Genomic DNA, 21,586 nt, shown 5'->3' with positions numbered 1-21,586 from the left:
GATTAAAAGCACATGTAGACACTGACTATGGGTGTAAATTGAGCCCAGTCAGCCGGGGGCCAGACTCCTGCCTGTTGCCCAGCCACGTGGCTCCTCACTTTCAGCACCCTTGTGTCCCAGCCAGCCCCTCTGCCGCTACCACCCAGAGCCCGGGGCTGAGCAGCCCTTGTGTAAACTGTTCCACCCTGGCTCAAATTGCTGCTGTACTGGGTGCATGTGTAGATATTATGCCCAGGAGTAGTTTACTCCAGTTAATCTGCTCCAGAGTTTATTGCTCCAAATTAATTGCATGTGTAGATTCACCTCCTGGGTATTTTTATTTTGCACCCTGCAACTGGAGAAAGATGACCTGAAGACAGTTCATTGAACAAAGGGGTATGTTAAGAGGATGCTGTACCTAACCATAAGATGTCCACATTAGTGACACGGGGATTTAGTTTGTCTCATTTTAAGAAAGAGACAGAAGAACTAGCACAGTCCAGAAACAGGAAAGGAAGATGATTTAGGTCATATGATGGGAAGAAGAAGAAAGAAACTGGGATTATTTGCTGAGGAAGAGAAATTTTGAGTAGAAATTAGAGAGATATTCATTTTTGAAGAATACAGTGATCACCCACCAAAATGCACAAGCGGGTACTTATCCCATCAAGTTAGTGCTCAGTCAAGAGGAGATCAATAACAGGAAAAAACACCTTCATCCAATTAGTGGTTATGCAGTCAATACTTGTACTGTGGGGATTAGCTGTTCAAAAAAGGATTGGGCTACCATATTTTCTCACATATAACACACCCTGCAATATAACATGCACAGACAGAATGAAGAAAATCTTATTTCTTCAAAATCTAGAGTTACGGCTGCATAGAGCAGGGAAAGAGCCTATTCTTCAGCAGATTCACCCTCCCTCTCCTGCTTAACTAAAACTGAAGCTCTGGTGGCTGCTGAGGATTGGTCTCCATGGGTGGATCTAGGATTTTGAAAAAAAGTGTAAGAGCTTCCAAGGCTGTGAAATAGAAGAAAGACCTGGAGCAGCTAGCAGAGAGCAACATTGCTCTAAGAAAGGTTAGCTTGGTTACTGAACCATTTAAAAAAAAAGAGATGATTGTTAACACTTCTGGTGGGATGAAAAATGAGCCCTTATTCAACTGATTTTGTCAGCTGCCTGACTAGCAATGCAACAGCTGCTGCACTGCGAAGCAGGAACCAAAGCAGGGTGCTTCTATCTCAGGCAGAAAATCAGCCCCCCGGTTTTAGGGAACTGATTATTTGGGAAAAGGGGTGTGTTATATGCAAAAAAAAATAAGGTGTTTTATGAGCAGCAATATTTATCTTGGAGCAGACTAAATCAGGACAAACAAATCTTGTGACTGAATGCATGAGCTGGCCATTCTCTTCCTCTAGACATGACTCAGCCAGGCACCAGAATTATGTGCGACCAGCAAAAGAGGGAGGTGGCAGCTGCTTCGGAAGAATTAGGAGCCATCAGCTCCGAGGTTGCCCTTGTTCTGCTATTTGGTATGATAAGATCCAGAAGGGACAAATACTTCCTAAGCACAGGGATAAATGCTTCCTCTCCCCAAAACGTGCAGACCTTCTTTGGCTCAAACCTATAATAGCTTTTTTTTAACCACAACGATTAAAAATCAGTGCGCTGGACCCGTCTGCTATCTCAAAATTGCATTAGCCTAAGGAATCTCATTAATGGGAAACACGCTCGTCTTTTATTGCTCTGTAACCTCTGCAGCTGCACTCTGGATGTGGTAGAGGGAAAGGGTTTTTTTTTAAATAAGCATAGGGAGCAATATGCGAAGGGCTAGTCTGGGAGGAAGATGGACCATTTACTAGGACTTGCTGCTCAGTGCAAAGCTTGAGTAAGGTAAGGATTAAGAATTCTACGTGTGTGGGTTAAAATCATCAAATATCTCTCAGCTGTGCCACTCCCATTAACGAAGAATTAAGTGACTCAAACTGTATTTTACCCTAGCAACATCCCTATGGCCAAGGAAAGTGCTCTTAGCCCCCATTTTTCTTAGATAGGGAACCTGAAGCAAAGTGTGAGCAAGTGATGGACACCCATGGAGTCTGCAGCAGTGTGGCCTGAGTTGCCTTCTTTCTAATTTAACATATTCCCAAAACGGGTGTGCTAAGGAGGGTAGAGAAAAATCTGAACATTAAGAGAAACAGTAAATTGCCCTAAAGCACACAAATTAAACCCCCTGTGATTGCAAGTGATTCCAGTAGAAAATAATGTCCTAACAAAAGTCCTGCCATTGTAGCAACCACAGCGTTTGGTGATGTTTTAATCTCACCTGCTGGCCTCCTGTGGCATCTGGTGGGCTCTTTATCCAGGGGCTTTGTGGCTGTGGTGCAAGAGGACGGCACGGGGAGGTTCTCATGGACCTCCCGGCCCATTTGGCCATAACCAAGATGCCCTCTCTCTCCTCTGCTAATCCTGAGAACTAGAGAACAACTCCAGTCACAATGTTTCCAGCTGGATCTGAACCATACCTTGCACCTTGGAGGTGCTGGATCCTAGATTCTTGGTCAACTCCCTGATTCAATAAGGAGCATGTTGCCAAATTTACCTCTGGATCACAACCATCCTAGTGCGCAGATGAAGGATTTTGGTTCAAGTCCACCTCCAGAAAAAAAACAAGACCCTCTTCATCCAAGCCTGCTGGTGTTCAGCCAATCTCAGACGAAGATTTTGGGCATCAATTCTTATATTTTACATTCAATAAAGCGGCTTTTTACCTCCCGTGTCTCGTCAGCTCAGATTCTTTGTTCCCAAATCCCAAATGCCCGGGGACGTTCTTGACTTCCAGCACTATTCTGGTTTCGTTTCCCACCTCCCATTTTCTACTCTCCCCCCTTGAAGCACCACCAAAACTTCTCCTTCCCCTCAGCCAGCTTCTGTGCCACTTTACTTGTGCTTTAGTCATCTTCTGCCTTGATTACTACCATTTCCCATTTTTATGGCTACTCTTTTGAACAAGAACTTCTCTCTGGACTCAAATTGAGAACAGTGAGCACAGGACCGACCTGCTGCACTGAATCAACTCTGCGATCCACCTAGCCTGACTGAGACAGGCCATCCCCATCAATGAAGACTGCAAGATGTAGGATAACGTGTCTCATGAAAGTCTCCTCCTAACTCGAAATGGCTTGAGAGATGGCCTTCAATGCTAAAGCAGGAGGTTTTATACCCATTTCCAAAACTCTGACCAAAAGTCATCTATGCTTCTTGACGTTCCCATTACCCATCAAAGCAGCCAGTCCCTATTCGAGCTGCACTAAGTTCTCAACTCCAGTGACGTCCCACAGTAGTGAGCTCCCCAGTCTACATGCAAGCGGAGAGGAGAGGCATTTCTTGTTAGGACTCTGGCATTTGCTGCCCTTTGGTCTCATCATATGTGCTCTCGTCCCTATGCTGGGTGAAAGAGAGAACCAGCAGTCCTCCTGATGGACCTTCCTTAAGTCCATTCGTTATGCCTATCATGGGCCCTCTTCTTGTCTCTTTTCTCCGGCTCTCCTTCCATGCGAGTGCTCTCACTCTCCTTGCCCCTTCCCTGCAGCTGGTCCCTGTAGAGCTGGCTGCCAACCTAGTGCCAGCCTGCCCCATTCCCAGCTAAGCTGCATTACAAGACATCTTAGAGACATGCCACATTTCCCTGGGTAATGCTTTGCCACACAAGTGATTTCTAGCACTGGTCGGGGATGTCAGGTGGCTATGAATGGGAGGGGAGGGGGCTGGCAGGACAAGCTCCCTATTAAGAGGTGTCCTGCTCTGTGAAGAGGTTTCCTTTCTGAAGAGGTCCATCGCATCCACCTCCTCCCCTTCCCATGCACTCCGCTCCTCCAGTCCTGGCCTCCTTTCTGGCCCCTTCTGGCAGCTCTCCACAGCCAAGGGAGGGGTCACTCTTTCATTCATGCTGCCCACCCTCGCTCCACCACCGCCTCCTGATCTATCTGCAACTCTCCTCCTCCGCCCGCCTCTCCTCTGCCTTTACTTCCCTCCACCCTCCCTCCAAGCTACTGAGTCACTTCCCCTCCTCAAATCTCTCCTTGAAACTTTCCTCGTCTCTTTGGCTTGTGACTGGCTCCCTCTGCGAAGCTCAGAGGGCCCAATCCTGAAACCCTCACACCGTTTGCTGACTTTGCCCAGCTGACTTCAAAGGTCTCAAGACGACCAGACCTTTGGACTATTGTACTGGAAAGGATGAGCGTAGGTACTCTTTTATTGTACAGGCAGGTCCCAGAGGGCAGCTCAAGAGAGAAAAAAAAAAGGCAATTCAGAGCAGACGTGAGACAGCGGCAGCTCTAATTTTTCACTGAACCGAGTTGTTCTTGGAGGCACAAACACTGGGTTCATTCAGGAAGGCGGCAAAGCACTGGGGGTGTGACGGAAACAATGAATTAGAGAGGATGAGCCTTGACGGGATGAATGAGCCTTTTCTCGTTCCCAAAGTTTCTTGTTTCTTTCTGACCCCAGCAGCCAATTGCTTTCTGGGCTGCCGGGGGCAGACACTCTGGCAGACGAGCACAGGTGAGGCTTGCTCACGATTACTCTGAATGGCACGGCTGAAAAGAGCGTGCTCTCTGTTTCCTGCAGTTTAGAGTTGGTCATGAGCACTGCATCACCAAGGGGGAAATCAGCAGCTCCCTACCCCACCTGCCTCCTGGAACAAAACCTCTTTGAGGAGGAGGAGGAGGGAAGCCTTCAGCACCGTGGCCTCGAAGAATTAGCATAGGTGCGTGGCTGGGTACGCACCACAGCCACGGGGATGGATACTTCCATATCTTCAAATCCAAAGGAGGTTAGTGATGACTAACTAGCCTCTGCCTGTCTACTGGTGTGGCCTTGTTTCCATGAGCAGCTCACTCATTAATTGATTCTTGCAACTTCCCTTATCCTCATTTTCCTGAGGTCTAGTGACTTGCATTTAAGGTGAAGTGCTTTGCAAGAGGAGGACTTAAGTGATTACCACACGCTTGTGCAGGCAGAGATGGGAATTGAAACGAGGCATCATGGGAGAGCCAGTCCAGTGCCTTTAATTACTAACCCACCTATACTCTAGGGATCGGCCACGCTGCCAGATGGCTGCTCGAATCTATTCCCTTGCCGTGACTAGGATGGTCCGTGCCCGGTTCCAGAGGGACAAGCTCACACCTGGCACCTTGGTTGGCTGTATCTGATGGGATATGGACTGAACGGGCCATAGCGACTGACCCGCTTTTCATCCCAAGCGGTGGGACCCCTCCGCTTCTCAGACACACAACCGCACAGCTATTCAGCGGCGCGCATACTGCAACTGCTCGGCAGCACGAAGATTTCGGTTTCCGGGGCTATGAAACTGGTCCCCTTTCACAAGCACTAAATTTGCTTCAGAGAAATACAAAGAAATTGATTTGACTCTCTGCCTCTGGTATCTTAAAATCTATCAGAGGGCTATGCACCCTTACACTAACATAATGGATGAAAGCAGAAGATAAAATGCCATTCCATTATCTATTTATTAAAAGCACCACTTGAACTGCTTTTATTCAGCATACAACTCATACTAAAAAGGCACTCCTTACTGTGTAAATCAGTGAGCGATTGTATTTTAACAGCGTTTAGAATGACATTTCCTCAGTTTTAGATGGACTGCCAGACAAAAATCCTCTCCCAAACCTCACTCGTCGTAACAAGGAATGGCAAAGAACTATTTATATGTCCAGTAGCACAAAGACAAATAAAAAAAAAATAGTCTTGAAAAAGTTGCAAAGTGTAGATCATTTTAGCCCGGTGCATCAAAATCCTTAGAAACAGGCCCCGATAAATCACCCTGTTAATAAAATGGAAACATTCTCCAGCCACTGTCAGAGGACTTCGGAAGGGCTGCAAAATTAATTCCATAACCTCCCCCCGCCAAATCACAAGCTTTTATTCGGTAACAGTCACAGCTCAGAAAATCCTAACAAGTCAAGCTGACAGCACAATTTTCTAAAAACCATTTTCAGTAAAAGAAACAAAAAATTGGTTTCCAGTAAAAAAGTTTGGTTTCCAACAAAGAAAAGCTATTTTACTAAAAAAACATTTTTATGAAAAATCAGGGGTGGTAGGGGAGAAGATCAGCTTTCATTTCTGATTGGTCACCAGAAAAAAAATACTGCTGAAAACATTGCTAAATTTCTGTGAAAGTTTAATTTTCATCAAAAAACCACGGAGGGGGGACATGTAAAATTGTTCTGATGAAGGACCTTTGCCTGGCTCTACAAATGAGTTAGCACAGATTTAAAACAAACCTATGTCATCAATGTTTGATGGGGTTCGGTATTACACTAGGGACATTTTACCATTTACCCCAGCTGGATGGACAGACAGAGGAAGAGAGACAAGAGACATCCCACGCTTACAGATTTCTTGTGTGCATACTTGTGACGATTGTTTTATAGATGGAGGAGAAATGGTTTCAGCTGTGGGGAAAACCATGAGAGAAAGTGGACCTGGTTGAAGCTCCAGTCCCCAGTACATCTGTTAGCAGAGCTGATCTGATACACATACAGATATCGGCATTGAACTGTCACTATTCAATCATTATCTCACTCCTGAGGCAGCCCAGATACTCCCTAGTCAGGCTGGATTGTAAGCTTCCAGTCCAGTATGTATGTGCAAAACCGGTCCAGCATCCAAAAATACCGAACAAAAAATACTCTGATCCAAAATACTCCAGCTACCACTGCTTACGGAGATCTGTGCGCTCAGCAGCACCGAAACTCAAGCCTTCAATACATGTGCATACAGCAAACTCAGACCTAACCCTAAACCTACCTGGCCTGCTTCTAGTAACAGCGCAGTGCCCCTGTTTATTGCTGCCTGTAGCCCTTTCCCTGCTCCCTTTCCCTTGCCTGGCCAGACTGGATGTCCTGCCAGGGATTTACCAGGTTGGCCACTGGACATTAGATTTCTTTATTACCAAACATCCAACCAACCATCTCTTGGTCTACTCACTTCAGGACAACCTGAAGGGGGAACAGACCAAAATGCTGCCCGCAAACCCTGTTACAGACTTGACACCAGTTGCAACAATTACAGGGCTTGCAATCACTTCAAACCAGCAGCACGACAGCTTTACCTTGAAGGCTGCTGTTTCCCTTCCTATGTTAAATCCTGAGTGATCGGGAAAGCCATCCATTTTGCTCAGCCTGGCACTACGAGCTTTACAGAGTGAGGTGCGCCTATCACCGTGCGTCAGCTTTGGTTTTGTTGTACCGTCTTTCCAGGAGGCTCATCCGGAACTCACTGAAATCAATAGAAAGGTTGATATTCAATAGGGTGGGCTTTGGATCCTGCCCTGAGATACAAAACCCCAAAGAGCAAGGCCCAGAGTTGGATTATAGGAGCTACAGGTCACTCAGGCAGCACAGCTTACCCCAAATGCAGGTGGAGTGACTGTACTTCTGCAAGGATGGGCCTTAGTGATCCAGTCTAAATGGCTTTTTAAAGAAGAACAGCACCTGCTGCATCAGATAGGTTCAAAAGTGGCTAGTTCTCAAACCTGCAGACATCCCCTCCATTCCCCTTCCTTGCAGGACATCGTAGCTAGAGCTAAGGAAACCAAGAACAAAGGACATGCCTGTATCACTGTTTTACTGCATCCGACGGCGCTGGGCTGGGACAGACTGTACTGCTCTACCCATGCTACCTCCTGAACCCAAAGTAATGTAGCCACCTTACTGCACCTTAGTGGATGAATTAGCTCTAAGCACAACATGTGTCACCACAGAGTGGCCTGGCACAGTAAGTCAGCAGTACTGACATGCCCTAGGAAGCCAGCCGATGTCCCAGCATTAGAGCCAGCAAAAAGTTCCTCATCTGACCATTCAGTACAAGTGGACAATTCGCCAAAAAGCAGGTCTACAGTGTTGAGGACGGACTTGTGGCTTGGTGTAAAATGTTGCACACCTGTTTCCCCAATTTACTATCTGCGACCATGGAGTTTTACTAGGTAGGATTTTCTTTCCATCAATAATGGACTGCTATCTAGCACTGAAACACTTCAGTGATGGGTGCACATCACTGCATTATATAGAAGTGAACTGAGTACATTTGCTTCACAAGCAGTGGGAGGCTAAGAAAAACAGAGTCAGTTGATGGAGATCTCCCTGATCTTTTGTTTCTTTGGGTATGACTGTATTATTATTATGCAAGAATCCTATCCCTGGACTAGGATGTGAGTGTGCCGGGCACTGTATGAACACAGAAGAAAGAAGTGATGCCCAGCCTCCAAGTACTTACAAATGTGGGCATGAGACAAAAGGCAGCAGATGGCTACAGAAAAGTGCCAATATACAAGCAGACAGTACTGATCAGGATCTAGTTGGCACTGGCTTTGCCACACCTGCAGCCTGCCCCTACTCAACATTTCCACAGGCATCCGAACGAAGGAGAGCTCCCGCCCTCACCAAATGGTGATGTCCATTGAGCGCCGGTACCATTTCAGTGGAGGCACAGGCTTAAATAAGGGTGCATTTTGGGGACAAGGGTATAGGTTGTAGCCGTGTTGGTCTAAGGACATGGGTAGACAAGATTCTTTAGGTAAATTTGATATCTTTTATTAGACCAACAGTCTAATATTTCCAAACAGTTGGAAAAATTCTTCTTTGCAAGCTTTTGGGTACAAATTTCTGGGACAAGGAACTCTAACGGATGCAGCGTATGAACAAAGGGGCTTAAAAGACTCCGTAACCGCAGTCCCAACGTGGGCATCTAACCTTCTTAAAGGAAGGCCCAGCCCCAAAGGATAATAAAAGCCATGGGGGAGAGAGAGCCGGGCCCAACTCTGCCTCCTCCTGTCTTTGCTGGAGTTTCTTGCTTGATTCAAACTTTGCAGGTCAGGATCCTCTTTCCTGCAAACTGCTTTACAGTCTCCTGGGCTGGCATCTTGCATTCCCAGTGTCATAAATGATATCAATTTTCAGCCAGATGCTGCCTCTGGCACTGGGCTCCGAAATGCCAATTAGAAGGAGAAATTTCCCCAAACAATGACAACAAATGTTTCGTAGCTTATTTGTGGCGACAATCGCTCATCACTCTGGGACCTACTGTGCTGTGCGGCTGCCCTTTAAAAATGCAGCCTCGGCACCGGGTGAGAGGCTGGCAGTGCCAGCTTCACCTCTCAGAGTAGCAGCAGCAGGTACGAAAGATAAGCAAAGCTGGAACAGAAGCCGCCATAAGATGCAAAAGGGCCTGTGTGAGACTAAGCATGCCTCCTCTCTACTCCCTTTATGCAGTTCTCACCAAAGCAACACACTTGGCATCTATAAAGCACTCACATCACCTCGCCCAGCTGCTGAGGGGCTGGCACAGGCAAATAAAGCAAACGAATAACAATTAAAAGCCTAATCAAGGCAGGATATAATGACCAAGCATAACATTAAAAGGCCAGGCCTTGCGGTGCCATTAGGCTCTCCCTCCTCTCCTGTTCTCTCCCTTCTTCCTACCAGAGATCTTCCTCGTTCATTCTTCCTATTGGCCAGTGCCCAAAAGACAGAGTAGGTCCCTGGTCTTTTCTTTTTTTCTTCCTTTACTTCCCAGGCAACTGGATGAGGTTGCTTTGAAGGGAGTTTTTTTCAGTGGGCACCTTAGCGATTGTTTGCGTTGGCCACTTTTGCCACTTGCATACAGGGGAGCTTTCCCATGTGCTGTAAATCCTGGTGGGTGGGGTTGGGCGGTACCCCTCAGAGCCCACCTCTCCAGCAATGGGCAGAAGAAACTCCCACCTGGTGCCACCTCAGCAAGGGGGGATGTGCTTGGATACTCCTCCCGCATGTTCCCATTACCTCCGCCATGGTCTCATTGGGCCTGTCTACACGTGCGCTTTATGGTGCATTAGACTTAATTTAATGCACAGTAAAGTGTCACCGGCTACATGTGCACCACAATTAATGCACAGTAAATTAATTTACTCCAGCGTAGGACAGTCCCATCAGACAGAGGTACTACCCCACGCCACAGTAAATTATTACGTTTAAACGCACGTGTCAATGGTGACATCAGAATTAGTTTACTCCTGCTCAAATTGAGCTGGAGTATATTCAGTTACATTGACTGCACGTGTAGATGTGCCCACTGACACTGCCAGCTTTTGGAGCAGGGATGGGACCCTCACTGTCAGCTTTTGGAGCAGGGATGGGTCTTTCAGAGCCGTACCGCGCCTAACACAGCAGCACCCCTGATGCGACGTGGGTGCTATAAGTTGGTCAACCACAGAGCAAGGCCGCTGGGCTGAGCTGCAGGACCAGCAGCTGCCGTTTCCTTGTGAGCTTTCATGCTCTATTTTTGCGACATGTGATAAGTTCATAACTTTGCGAGACCACGCAGCCAGCTCTTGCGCTGTTCTGCCCCGAGCTCTCAGCCACAGCATCACTGCTAGACATCTGCCAGAAAAGTCCCCGAGACACAAAAGCCCCAGCACTAGTATTTGAACGGAGGGAGGGGGAAGCAGAGGAGAGCAGGGGGTGGGTGTTATTCACCTCTAGGAAAGGCCTAATTCCCAGCAATTTTAATCACTCTGGGGGCTGGTGTGAGGCTCCACTGATTTCCTCCCTCGCCAACTGTCATCCCCCACCTGCACCATCTCCCCCATCCATGGCCTTGACCCAAGTGACCCATTAACATTCCCTTCGTCTTGTAAATATTGCCTGAACAGTTCTGCCTGCCTCCTGGCCTCAATTAATTGTGGCCTGGGGGAGAAGGAGATAAGTGAGCACTAAAATTTAACTACGTCTCCACAGATGGTAAAAATAAAGTTTGATGTGACAAGTGAGGGCAGCAGGGAACGGAGCTGGCTTGGAGGAGGCGCTCATTCTGCGAGGCAGGGCTGGGGAGGGCTAGGGTTGGAAATGCCTTCAGATTTTTGTGCCGTGCCCAGGTCAGGAGGTTTTGCACCCGTCGTGTGCAGCCCTGTTTGCCGAGGGTAATGTAATAATTCTCACTCAATTACGCCTGCCCCTTTTGCTCTTCTCCTCTTCCCCAGGCACTTTCCATGAGACAGAAAGATTTTTTTTAAAAGGCCAAAAGGTGCTTCCCTGACAATCCCAGAGACACAGCACCTGGGCTGCATCACCTCTCTCCTGAAGAGGGGAAACGTCAGTTCAGTCTCTGTGGTCTCTTAAGTCTGTGCCTTTTGTCTTCTGGGATTCCCAAGAAAGCTGAGAAACACAGGCTGGCTCGATGGTGTTCACTGGGGATGAAAACTGCGCCCACCAACTTATTCAGAGACACCACCAGAGCCCTTCTGATCTCGCCCAACAGACAGCCTTAACTTAATCAACTTCCAAACCCCATCACCCGGTCCCTGTGACTTCCAGTTCATGTAGCTCTCGTCCTGACCATGTCAAGGTCCTTCTTTGGAGGTACAGGGGAGCCCAGAGAGGTGATGAGTTTGCCCCTCCCATGGTCCCTGTGAGAACTGGAGGAAATTCAGCATCTCATGGGATACTGCTCTTGGGGAACAACCACTCAGGAAGTGGCTCTTCCTTTGAGGCTACTAAGGGCTCCACAATCCTCCTCTTTTAAGGCTTCCTCTTGCTTCCTTCAGCCCCAGTGATAAAGCCCGCAGGAACTTCAAGGCTCTGGCCCTTGGTGCTCACCCCATCTCCCACTGACCTCAGCAAGAGAGGGATGGAGTACCTAAGGCTCTTGACACAACCCCCATGCACCACTCAAGTCCTCTGGGGCATATGGAGCATTATGTGGGCTCGAGTCTCCCCTGGAGATGCCATTCATTTTGTGGGAAATGGCAGGTGCAATATATTTTCTGTCATAACTCCAGTGATTCCAGGAATGAGTTATGGTTTAAAAAGACATGTTCAGTGCAACCGTACCACCCGAGATGTAATTGGCACCTTCAGTATTGTTCACGAGTCCCTTCTCCTGCTGCAAAGAGCAACAGGTTATCGATGCTGTGGCCTGGGCTGTGACCAAGAGAAACAATGGAGCATCTACTGGAACAAAAGCAAAGGCCGTGCTTATAGGGCTTCTTCTAAGATATCTCTAGATCCAAATGCCTGAGCCCCTCGTGCTAATATATGCCTCAGCACCCCCAGAATCCTATTACAGCACATTGCAAGTGCTGCTTTCAATATTAAGGAACAAAAGGAGCGCAGGGGAACTTTCCAGGCTCCCACGCGTTGTTTGAGACATGCTGCTTCCAGCACACACTTCATTTCATCTTTTCATAAGTAACTCTTACCAGGAAACATTACAAAAAAGGGGGCATTTCAAGGGAGAAAAGTTGGCCTCCAAATGCTGGGTTTTTTTAATCCTTTGTCAGGGACTCTTTTGGGAAGCGCTTCCGATGGAGGAAATACAGTACAATATGCACTTCTAAATTAGTTTCCAGGCACTCAGGATGCTTATTATTCATCCCATCAAAATATTAGGTAATACCTTTCACCCCTTTCAAAGGATGTATGAGGGGTCTTTGATGCATTGTGCTACTTGAAAGTTCTCTTCCTAAAGAAGAGTCTCTTTTAAGTCCCCTCTTTTATCAAGCACATTTTGTTCTCTTCTCCATAATGCACACAATGACATAAGAATCTTGACCCGCTTCACGTCTGAGGGACCGACATCTCCAGCGCATCGGGTAGAGCAGCCATTTCTAGCAAGGCGGTTTAAACGCTTGTGCCTCTATTAAGTCAGGTGTCACCCTGGGGCCTGCCATGCCACAGAAAGCTGCAGAAATTGGCTTCAGAGACGAATGACCAAGAACTGACCCTTCCGTATTAGCTGGTCCTTTTGCTTCACCTCGTGCTTGTTGGAGCGTGGGATGATCCACAGCAGGAGGTGCGGGGCAGTGGAAACCAGATTCATTTTCTGTTTTTAAAGACATTTTGCATAGTCCCCATTCTGCAGCTGCATATTGAGCACAAGATTTACCTTTGCAGCCCCGTAACGGCATTATAATTGAAGCCCACTGAAGCAAGGTTGGGTCTTCAGTCTCAAGCGAGGCAGTGTTACAGGAAGAATGGTCTTATGGACATGGCTAAAAAGATATCAGTTCCAGTCCCACCGCTGTTACAGGTTTTCTCTACAAACTTGGACAAACCACTTGACTGCTCTGTGCCTCAGTTTCCCCAAGGGTGAAATGGGGATAATACTACTTAATTTTTGTCTCACTTAGCTACATGGTAACCTCACCACGGTAGAGCCTGTCTCTTACCATGTGATGTGCAGTACCAGCATGATGGCACTTTGGTACTACCATAAGACAAACAAGCTGCTGAACACAAAACTCAATGGTTGTGTCCTTCTGGTGACTGGACCCACATGCTTCCATAAAGATATTAAGCCGGTACCTTAAGACATGACTTAGCTTAAAACAATTCCACATGACTGTCAGAAATCTCCTGGCAGACTGGATCTAGAAGAAAAAAAGTTAACCAAAATCTTGAAGCACAAATCCAAGTACAGGATGGGAGAAACTCAGCTAAGGACTAGCCCCTATGTATTGTGAGGGCCTGCTAGAGAGATTTCACCTCCCAGGGACTTCAATTCCCAGGGCCTATGTGGAAAATGCCTTTTAGTACAGTCTAACGTACTTATAGTGAGCTCATCTGACAATCAGAAAATTATTCATGCCAACATCAATGCCCCCATTGCTACCAGGCCCTGGGTCCAGCTGGGCTATAGCCTCACACCCCACCATCAGCACAGAAAACTGGGGGGGCATGTGCCCCCCATGCCCCACACATTGCCTATGAGCTGAGCACAGGCTCTGAGTAACGAGGGAGCCAGCTGTACTGTACTGAGGTGCCAACAGCTGAGAGCCCCATGAATTAACACATTGTGTTCAATCAGGTTAAGTAGATCGGGCTGGTATCATTAGCATCATTTAAATGGATGCCCACTTACAGGTGGGCATCTTTAGTGGTTTCTGGGTACGAGTGGTTCCTACTCTTTTCAGCCATGCCCCGTTATATTTTGCAGAACCCAACTTGACATCCCCTAGGGCTGTTTAACAGAGGTGCTGAATACGTGAAACGTCCACTGACCGGAGATGCATCTGCAGGACTTCAACCTCCCCAGAAACTGGACATTAGGCACTGAGCGTCCCTGGATTGATACACAGCTAGGAGCGGACAGTTTGAAAACCTTGGCCAAAGAGTTTGTAGAATCAGACCTACTGTCAGCTAGGCCTGCACTCAAGTTTCCAACCAACAGTTTATTGAAAAGAAAAAAAACATGCCCAGAACTCAAGCCAACCTGTTTCCCTAGTTAGTGAATCCTGTACCCACACGACAGTAACCACCTTAAATTCTGCATAAGTGCACACTCTACTGTAAATACAGTAGCCTAAAGGTACCAAAAATAATAAGGGGTTATAATAAAGTCTCAGCTCACACATTATCCATCTGGTTGTGAGGCTTTTCAGAAGCCCTCTTAAATATCCTTATTAAAATGCTGTCGAGACAGCTTGGGATTCTGTCCTACATTTTGTGGTAGGGTTTGTGTGATTGGTGCGGTACTAAAGAACTGGCCTGCTGGAGGCAAGTTGACAGGTCATTATTTTGTGTCCTACAAATTCTATGAGCCGATAAGGAAACTCCACCAATTTGATGTTTTATCAGTTTGTAGGTTGGGGGAAGAAAAAGAAATTATTTCAATCGAGATAACGATTCTATTTCTTCTCCGCAAATTAGAGTTTTACTTCTCGTGGGGGGTGGGGGGAGGCTCTGCCAGATGGGCCAGATCACATAGAAGTCAGCAGAAAGGTTTTGTCGCAGCCCACTGAAACGTCCGGGTAAATTGTAGGAAGACCAAAACTGCTCCTTTGAGAGAAACAGAAAGAGGCAGAAATATAAGCTGGGTTGCAGGAGAAAAATCTATTTGCAGACCTGGGGCAAAGCAACATGTGGAAAGCCAAGCAACGATCATGAGATGATTAGAAAGTCTGATGGGTAGTTCACTAAATCATTAAGTAGTATCCAAGTCAAATATGCCAAAGAGTGCCAATTATTTAATGCTAAGTATAGTGCAAATGCCCAGTTAATAGGCCGGGTTACTTTCAGGATTTTATGATTTCTGATTGCCTACAAAGGGATGGATTCTCAGCAGATGTAAATTAGCCTGGCCCCACTGTAAAATGCGCCTTTCCACCTAGGCTCTAATGTAATGCCTTTGCTCCAGTATCTGAGTGCACTGCAAATTTTAATTCATTTACGTCTCCACCACTGTGACACCGGTAGGCACATCATTATCCCTGCCTTATAGACAGGGGCTAGGGCAGTGGTTCTCAACCTTTTTTGTACCAGGATCATTTGTAAACATCAATGGCCAGTCCCGACCCCGAGCCCCTCACTCCTGACCCAATGTCCTCCAGCCCCACAGTATGTGGGGCAGGGGATGGGTGTGTGGGGCACCAGGGGATGTCTGGGGGGCATAGAGAGCCCCGAGCAGCCCTTGCAGGCTGGAACTCTATCAGTTTGCAAGGCAAAAGCCACAGTTTCCCACATTTTTCTCCTTTAAAGGAGAATCCATTTTTAAAGTCTGTTGATCCATTTTTAAAGTTTGTTCAGAAACTTATTTCATATATTCTTGTGACCCACTTTTGGGTCGTGACCCACGGGTTGATAAATGCTGGGCTAGGGCACAGAGATATTAAAATAGCCTCATTTTGAGAGGTCCTGGTCACCTACCAGTCCCCAATGGAAACACTTTTCCATGTGCACCCCATGGCGCATAGATTTCATGGGCATGAATGCTGGTGTTGTGAAAGATGTCACCATTACATATAGTTTCCAAGTTTCATGGCACTGACAGACATGCAGCTCCCTGCTGTAACTCATGGTGCTTCACACGAAGTGCCATGAGTTACAGCACTCCCCCAGACCCACTGTTGGGTCCCTGGGGTTGGGGGATCAATCTGCAGTTTGGAGCAGCTTTGAGTCCCCTAGCCCTGCCCTTCTCCTCCCCCCCTCCCACCTGCTCCCCTCCCTCAGCCCCGGGACCAACTTTAGAATGGGATGGGGGAAAAGGAGCAGAGGGAGGTCAATCTGGGGTTTTCCCAGCCTGCATTAGAAGGTGGGGCAGATGAATTGGACCCCTCCCCAACCTCTGATGCACCCACCCCACCATCAGCATAGGCTGGGCAAACCCCAGACCAAGCTACTTCTGCTCCCTCCCCCCCATCCCATTCTGAAGACAGCTCCAGGATCAGGGCTGAGCTTCATCAGCACAGCCCTGCTCCCAGCACATGTTGACACAAATTAATGAAGGCGCTTCACTTTGGAGCATCTTCACCCAAACCCTCATGTAAAGAGGGTTCAGATTGTCGCAGGATTGGGCCCTTTTAAAGTGCTCTGAAGCTGTGCTATCCTTATCAGCTTGGGAGAGAAGGAGCTATGGGAGCAATTTAGGAGTTTGGTCTCTGATTTGGGTTCTGATTAATCAGTACTGAACTCAAGACTTGTTCCCTGGAGAACAAATCACTGGAACTGAACTGAGAATCCTGGAAGAAGGGACTGCCCCATGTACTGTTCAGCCATTTCCTTTCAATACTGCTGTAAATGTGGAAATAAAGAAAGTTACAGTTAGAACAAATCCAGACTCCACATCCCTGGGAAGCTGGCCTGCAGAGCCCTGGACATCTTCTGCCATCCAGAAGAGGTGCAATGCTGGTATCAAAAGGAGAAACAAACCCATGAGCATGGACAAATGAAACACAGCATCAGCGTAACAGGCTTTATGCTCACAGAAAGAGGTAGCAGACAGATGACACAAACCTCTAGTCCAGAATAGTTTCACCCAAGCCAGCACAGAATTATTCCTGAGAGAATCAGAGGTAAAATGGAAATTATACTGGCTTAGGTTTCATCTGTTCATACCCATTCTGCAGTAGCTGATGTAAATTTATAACCTGATGCAAATTATACCAGGAGACATGCACCCCTGTCCCATAACCCTTGATCAGTGGCATTAGGAGAAAGGCTTCATCATCATCATCATAAGAGACATGGAGTTAGGAAAAACCCACACAAGCTTTGTGGCTGCTCCAACAATCATGAATGGCCCCACACGACGCTGGCATGGGGTGCGCAGCGGTGCAGGGATCTAAGTCTGCACTTATTTTAGCATCTTCATTAATGACTCAGAAGAGGGCGTGAACAACATGGTAATCAAATTCCTGCATCATGATTAAGCTGGAGAGGAACTGAGAGTAACAAGGAGAGATGAAGACTACAAAGGTGTCTAGAGACTACTCGAGAACCTGCAGAAGATGACAAAACAGGCCAAACTCGGTGAGGTTTTGAGCATCTGTTGCTTTCACTCAAATCCTGAGGTCCTGCTCCATGAATGGTGCTGGGCTCCTCTGACACAGGTCCAAAGGGTTCTGTGGATTGCCCCTTTGGAGGGGAGGGAGCAAAGCTGAACCCAGGCAGTGCAATCCCAGGAAAGCTCAAAGAGGGAGGAAGACTTGTGGCATTATCTTCCTTCCCAAGGAGGTTTCCAGAGACGATGCCCTGCTGGGGTCTTGGGAGCTGCTCTGCCTTTACCTGAGCATGGTCCCATCTTCTTCTCAATGCACGGTGCCTGAAGAAGGTCTGAGGAGAGCTGAGGGCCTTGTTCCCTACACACATGTAGCACTCTGACTTTCAGCAGACTGAAAGACCTTCAGATCTGGCCCCCTGTCATCAGTTGGGAGTTGCAGGCACCCAAGAAGAGCTCAGCACCACTCAGGATTTGGCCAATGAAAAAAACAATGACCACTTCAGCTGTATGGTCCAGACCCAGCCCAGCCCAGGGCAATGCAGCTCAGGCCAACTTGCACCAGCTCAGGATCTGGTCCTGTTCTCATTAGCACTTGGAGTTGTTTTCTTGCTGAATGACTGCCAGGGAAACTCCAAGCCATGAGCTCTCTGCACAGATGTGTATCGGCAAGACATGAGGAAATCCCAAAGCATGCACCAAAGGGTTAAAAACATTTAAGCAAATCACAGATCTGTACGGCTGATGAAATATCTGTCTCCTCCTCTCACTGGCAGGTTGTAGAAGTTACAACATGAAAGAAAAGATGTGCATTTGTAAAACATGATTATAGTTTTGATAGATTTATGGAGAGAAACAATATGCAGTGCCGTCCCTTTAAAATGTTACTTTGTTTTAAAAGACGAATGATTTCTTATTTTGTTAAATCTGGATTTTCTGACTCATCAGTGTCCCAAACCACCAGGCACTGAACACCCTCTCCCCCGCAGCATCCATAATGGCTGATAGTACCAGCAGCCTGTAGGTTACCATTATTTAATCATGCTTATAATCATGCTAAGCATCCTAGGGGGTCAGGCACCACAAGTGTATCCTTGAGGGGGATACAACATCAGGAGAATAACTTCTATCTTCTCAAGCTCCCAACACATAAATGGCATCAAAGCAGCAGGAATACATACTCACAATTCTCCTTGCCTTGGTTTCAAATTTCAGGCAGATGTTCCCTTTGTAACCTTGACCATGTCCTGGAAAAAACAAAGAAAGGAGAGGAAAAAAGGATTAGATCCAGAACTGAGATGTATCAGTCTCCTAAGAAGCTCTCACCTGGAGCAAGTTTGCTATTCTTATTCTTTGTCCCCTTTGAATTGCAAATAGCTGTGAATCTGGCCCAAAGCAAAGGCCTGATGTGGATGTATAATGGTTAGTTGTTCTTATTGGCTCCTGTGGATGTGCTCCACGTGTGCTCCAGTCTGTGGGAGAGTATCTGAGCTAGGCCTGAGGAAGTCACAACCCCAACTGAATCTCCTTGGCTATAAAGCTCTGGTGAAACCTCATGCTGTCTAAGCTGGGTGATTTTCCAAATCTTATCCTCCTTCATACTCCACAACTGCCCTTCTGGGTCATGAAAGTCCCTAGTGACATCACATCGTGGGCTTGGAGGTACTACCAACACCAGGCTTTACATGGGGCCATTTCCCAGTAACGCAGGCTGGGAAAACCCCAGACTGAGCTCCACATGGGGCATCTTCTACTCCAGCCTGAATCCTCACAGTCTGGTAACAGAGCATATGAAAACCCAGTATGGCAAGTCCCATCACATCCCAGCTGCACTGAATGAAGCGCATGAAGCATGTCTTTCTTGGACGGTGAGCTTCTGGGGGCAGCAGCTTAGCTGTGGATGATGACAGGCCCCCACCACTGGACACTGCCATAATTCAAACCATAATAAACCTCTTCACAATGCATACAATTTTGCAAATGAAAGTGGGATGCTGTGTCCTGTTGTGAAATAAGAGAGGGGAATGATGGAAGCAGGTGTATCCACCACGTTCTGCAGATGGCATCACCTCTGTGACGAGGAGGTTGGGTGGACACCAACGTGACTGAGACACCAAGGACTGTATAAGGGATCTCAGCATAGAAAAATCAAGAGCTATTGTAAATGGATTGAAAGCTCTCTAAATGGGCCTGTAACCAACCCATATCTTGCACGAACCAGGCAGTAACATCTGTTCACCAACAGGGTTATACTAACCCAAGGCCTATACGCAACCAACCCAGACCTTCAATCTGAAAGCTGTGGCTTTTGCCAAATTCACTGTTGCAGAACATTATTTATCTTTGTTCATGGTACTGCGTGGAAGTTAAGAGAAAGGGAAAAAAAGCCCTCCTTCTGAAGCAGCTAATGAGTCCATACAACTTGCAAACATTGGACTCACACATTGTTGAGACACAGATTCTGTATTTCAAAACAGGGAACCAAAATGCCTACAGGCCAAAAGGCTTGGGCAATTACATCAGAGCAGGAACGTAAGCCGAGGGCTGGATTATGTAATGGGCTGTGCCGAGAGAGGCTGAACCCTGGTTTGCTCTCATTCAGCAGAATCAAAGTGGACAGGAGCTGTGCCTGGGCAGAAGGGAGATGAAACATCCCACTGGCTTCAATGTTCAGAGGGAGGACCGCTACAGCCTCTGCCCCCGCAGAGATGCAGCTGACTGATATTGCTATCACCCTGTGACAGCATGGAAAAGAAGTGGGGTCCCACTCACAAGCTACACCTATATTCACCTGACTTGCACAATAGTGGGGGCACTCTTGTGACCCCATTTTATGCTCACAGACCTGATCCTTTTCAAAATGTACCCTGAGAAGAACAGAAGCATTTTCATCAGATCAAGCAAAATGAGCTGTTCTGGGAAACCCAAGCAGAACAGCGTGGCGGCACCCGTGAAATTGGGATTCATTAGGAACAAGAGACGGGCTGAGGGTTGAGATGGATGGTTCTCAATCAGGGAACCACGAGATCCTTTTAAGGGTGCCACAGGGTGCCGCACAATATTAGCTGTTAGGTGTGCAAACACCTAGACTTAATGCAAAATGTAGAGATTTTAAAAAAGAATCTGGTGTCAAAAACAGTCTGCCTGGTTGTAGTCTTTCTGAGCTCTCTGCAACAGAAGAATTGCTCTATTATTTTCCCATAGTTACGAAAAAAATTGAAAGCTAAGAGGGGTGCCTTGAGTCTAAAAAGGTTAAGAACCACTGGTCTAGACCCAGACAAGGAGGTTGAAGGTTTGAGCCCAAATCTGGTCCCATGTTTGCATCAGAACGAGATCTTTCTTTTAGTGACAGAGCATCACCTGTAATCAGTGAAGAAAAAATGAGACTCAATCTATGCCTAAGCAGAATATACCCAAATTGGAGTCACTCAGGTAGAGGACATAGCCCCTTGTGCCTCATCTTTGAATTGCTTACCTATGACGCAAGGAGATCACATTCAACCCCATTTATCACTGTCAACTCATACATGAGAAGATGCATACAAAATATAGAGGACGCTGGTTAGAACTGGGGAGTTAGAGCTGGAAAAAGCAGAGTGCAGGGTTGAGAGGAGGAACGGACCAGATGGCGCACGTACATCTCCTGATGGATTGCAATCACTCAAACAGCTCTTCTGCTTCTTCTACTCACGCTTTGAACCAACCACTGCAGACCATTTAACAGGCCTGTGCAAGGTGAATTTTCTCTACAGCTCTATTGGTAGGTAAATGTGCCAGACCTGAATCATAAGGGGCAATGAGCATTTTAACTATTTTATTCAAGTGGTGAGATAATTACAGTTTACACGTGCTCGAGTAGGAGAAAGGGAACTGAACCGGTAATCATTTTAATGCTCTATATTTTCCTTTCTCACTCAGCTCTGGACTTAGATAATAAGTGGATATCTCTTTATGCGGTAAACAATGCCTAGAGTTGCAGGTAGCCTGCACAGTGTACAGTGGCTTACACAACATCCCACTGACAGCAGTGCATTCGGTGATCTAATGGGGAAGACCAGAAGGCCCGTGGGCCGGCAGGAGTGAGCCTCCTCTGCCACTAATGACTGTGTCTGCTTCAGACAACATTGAGCTGCTCTGACCTTGTGCACTTAAGCCTGACCTCCCTTCTTAGCCCCATCCCCAATTCAGATCATTAGCTGGAAAGGAACTGCTATGCTGAGGACTAATGGCTTATTTTGTTGCTCAACAGCAGAAAGCGCTCAGCCAAGGGACAAGGAGCTTAATATAATCCGTGGTCAATATGACACAAGGCTCGATGCTGAAGTCCATCAGTG

General features: G+C 47.0%; 1 protein-coding gene across 2 annotated transcripts in view; it reads right to left on the bottom strand.

Moving 5' to 3' along the window:
• ZBTB7C (zinc finger and BTB domain containing 7C) overlaps positions 1-21,586 on the bottom strand; it is a 261,260-nt gene that overhangs the window by 101,401 nt on the left and 138,273 nt on the right. The window contains exon 2 of one of the 2 annotated variants that reach the window (XM_019496062.2): positions 18,434-18,499. The gene's annotated coding sequence lies outside the window, so the exon portion shown is untranslated. The remainder of the gene's footprint in view (positions 1-18,433; positions 18,500-21,586) is intronic. The other variant, XM_006268945.3, reaches the window with a different exon arrangement.

The sequence above is a fragment of the Alligator mississippiensis genome, chromosome 3 (assembly GCF_030867095.1).
Source record: "Alligator mississippiensis isolate rAllMis1 chromosome 3, rAllMis1, whole genome shotgun sequence".
Classification (NCBI taxonomy): domain Eukaryota; kingdom Metazoa; phylum Chordata; order Crocodylia; family Alligatoridae; genus Alligator; species Alligator mississippiensis.
This window is presented reverse-complemented; position numbering and strand designations above follow the sequence as displayed.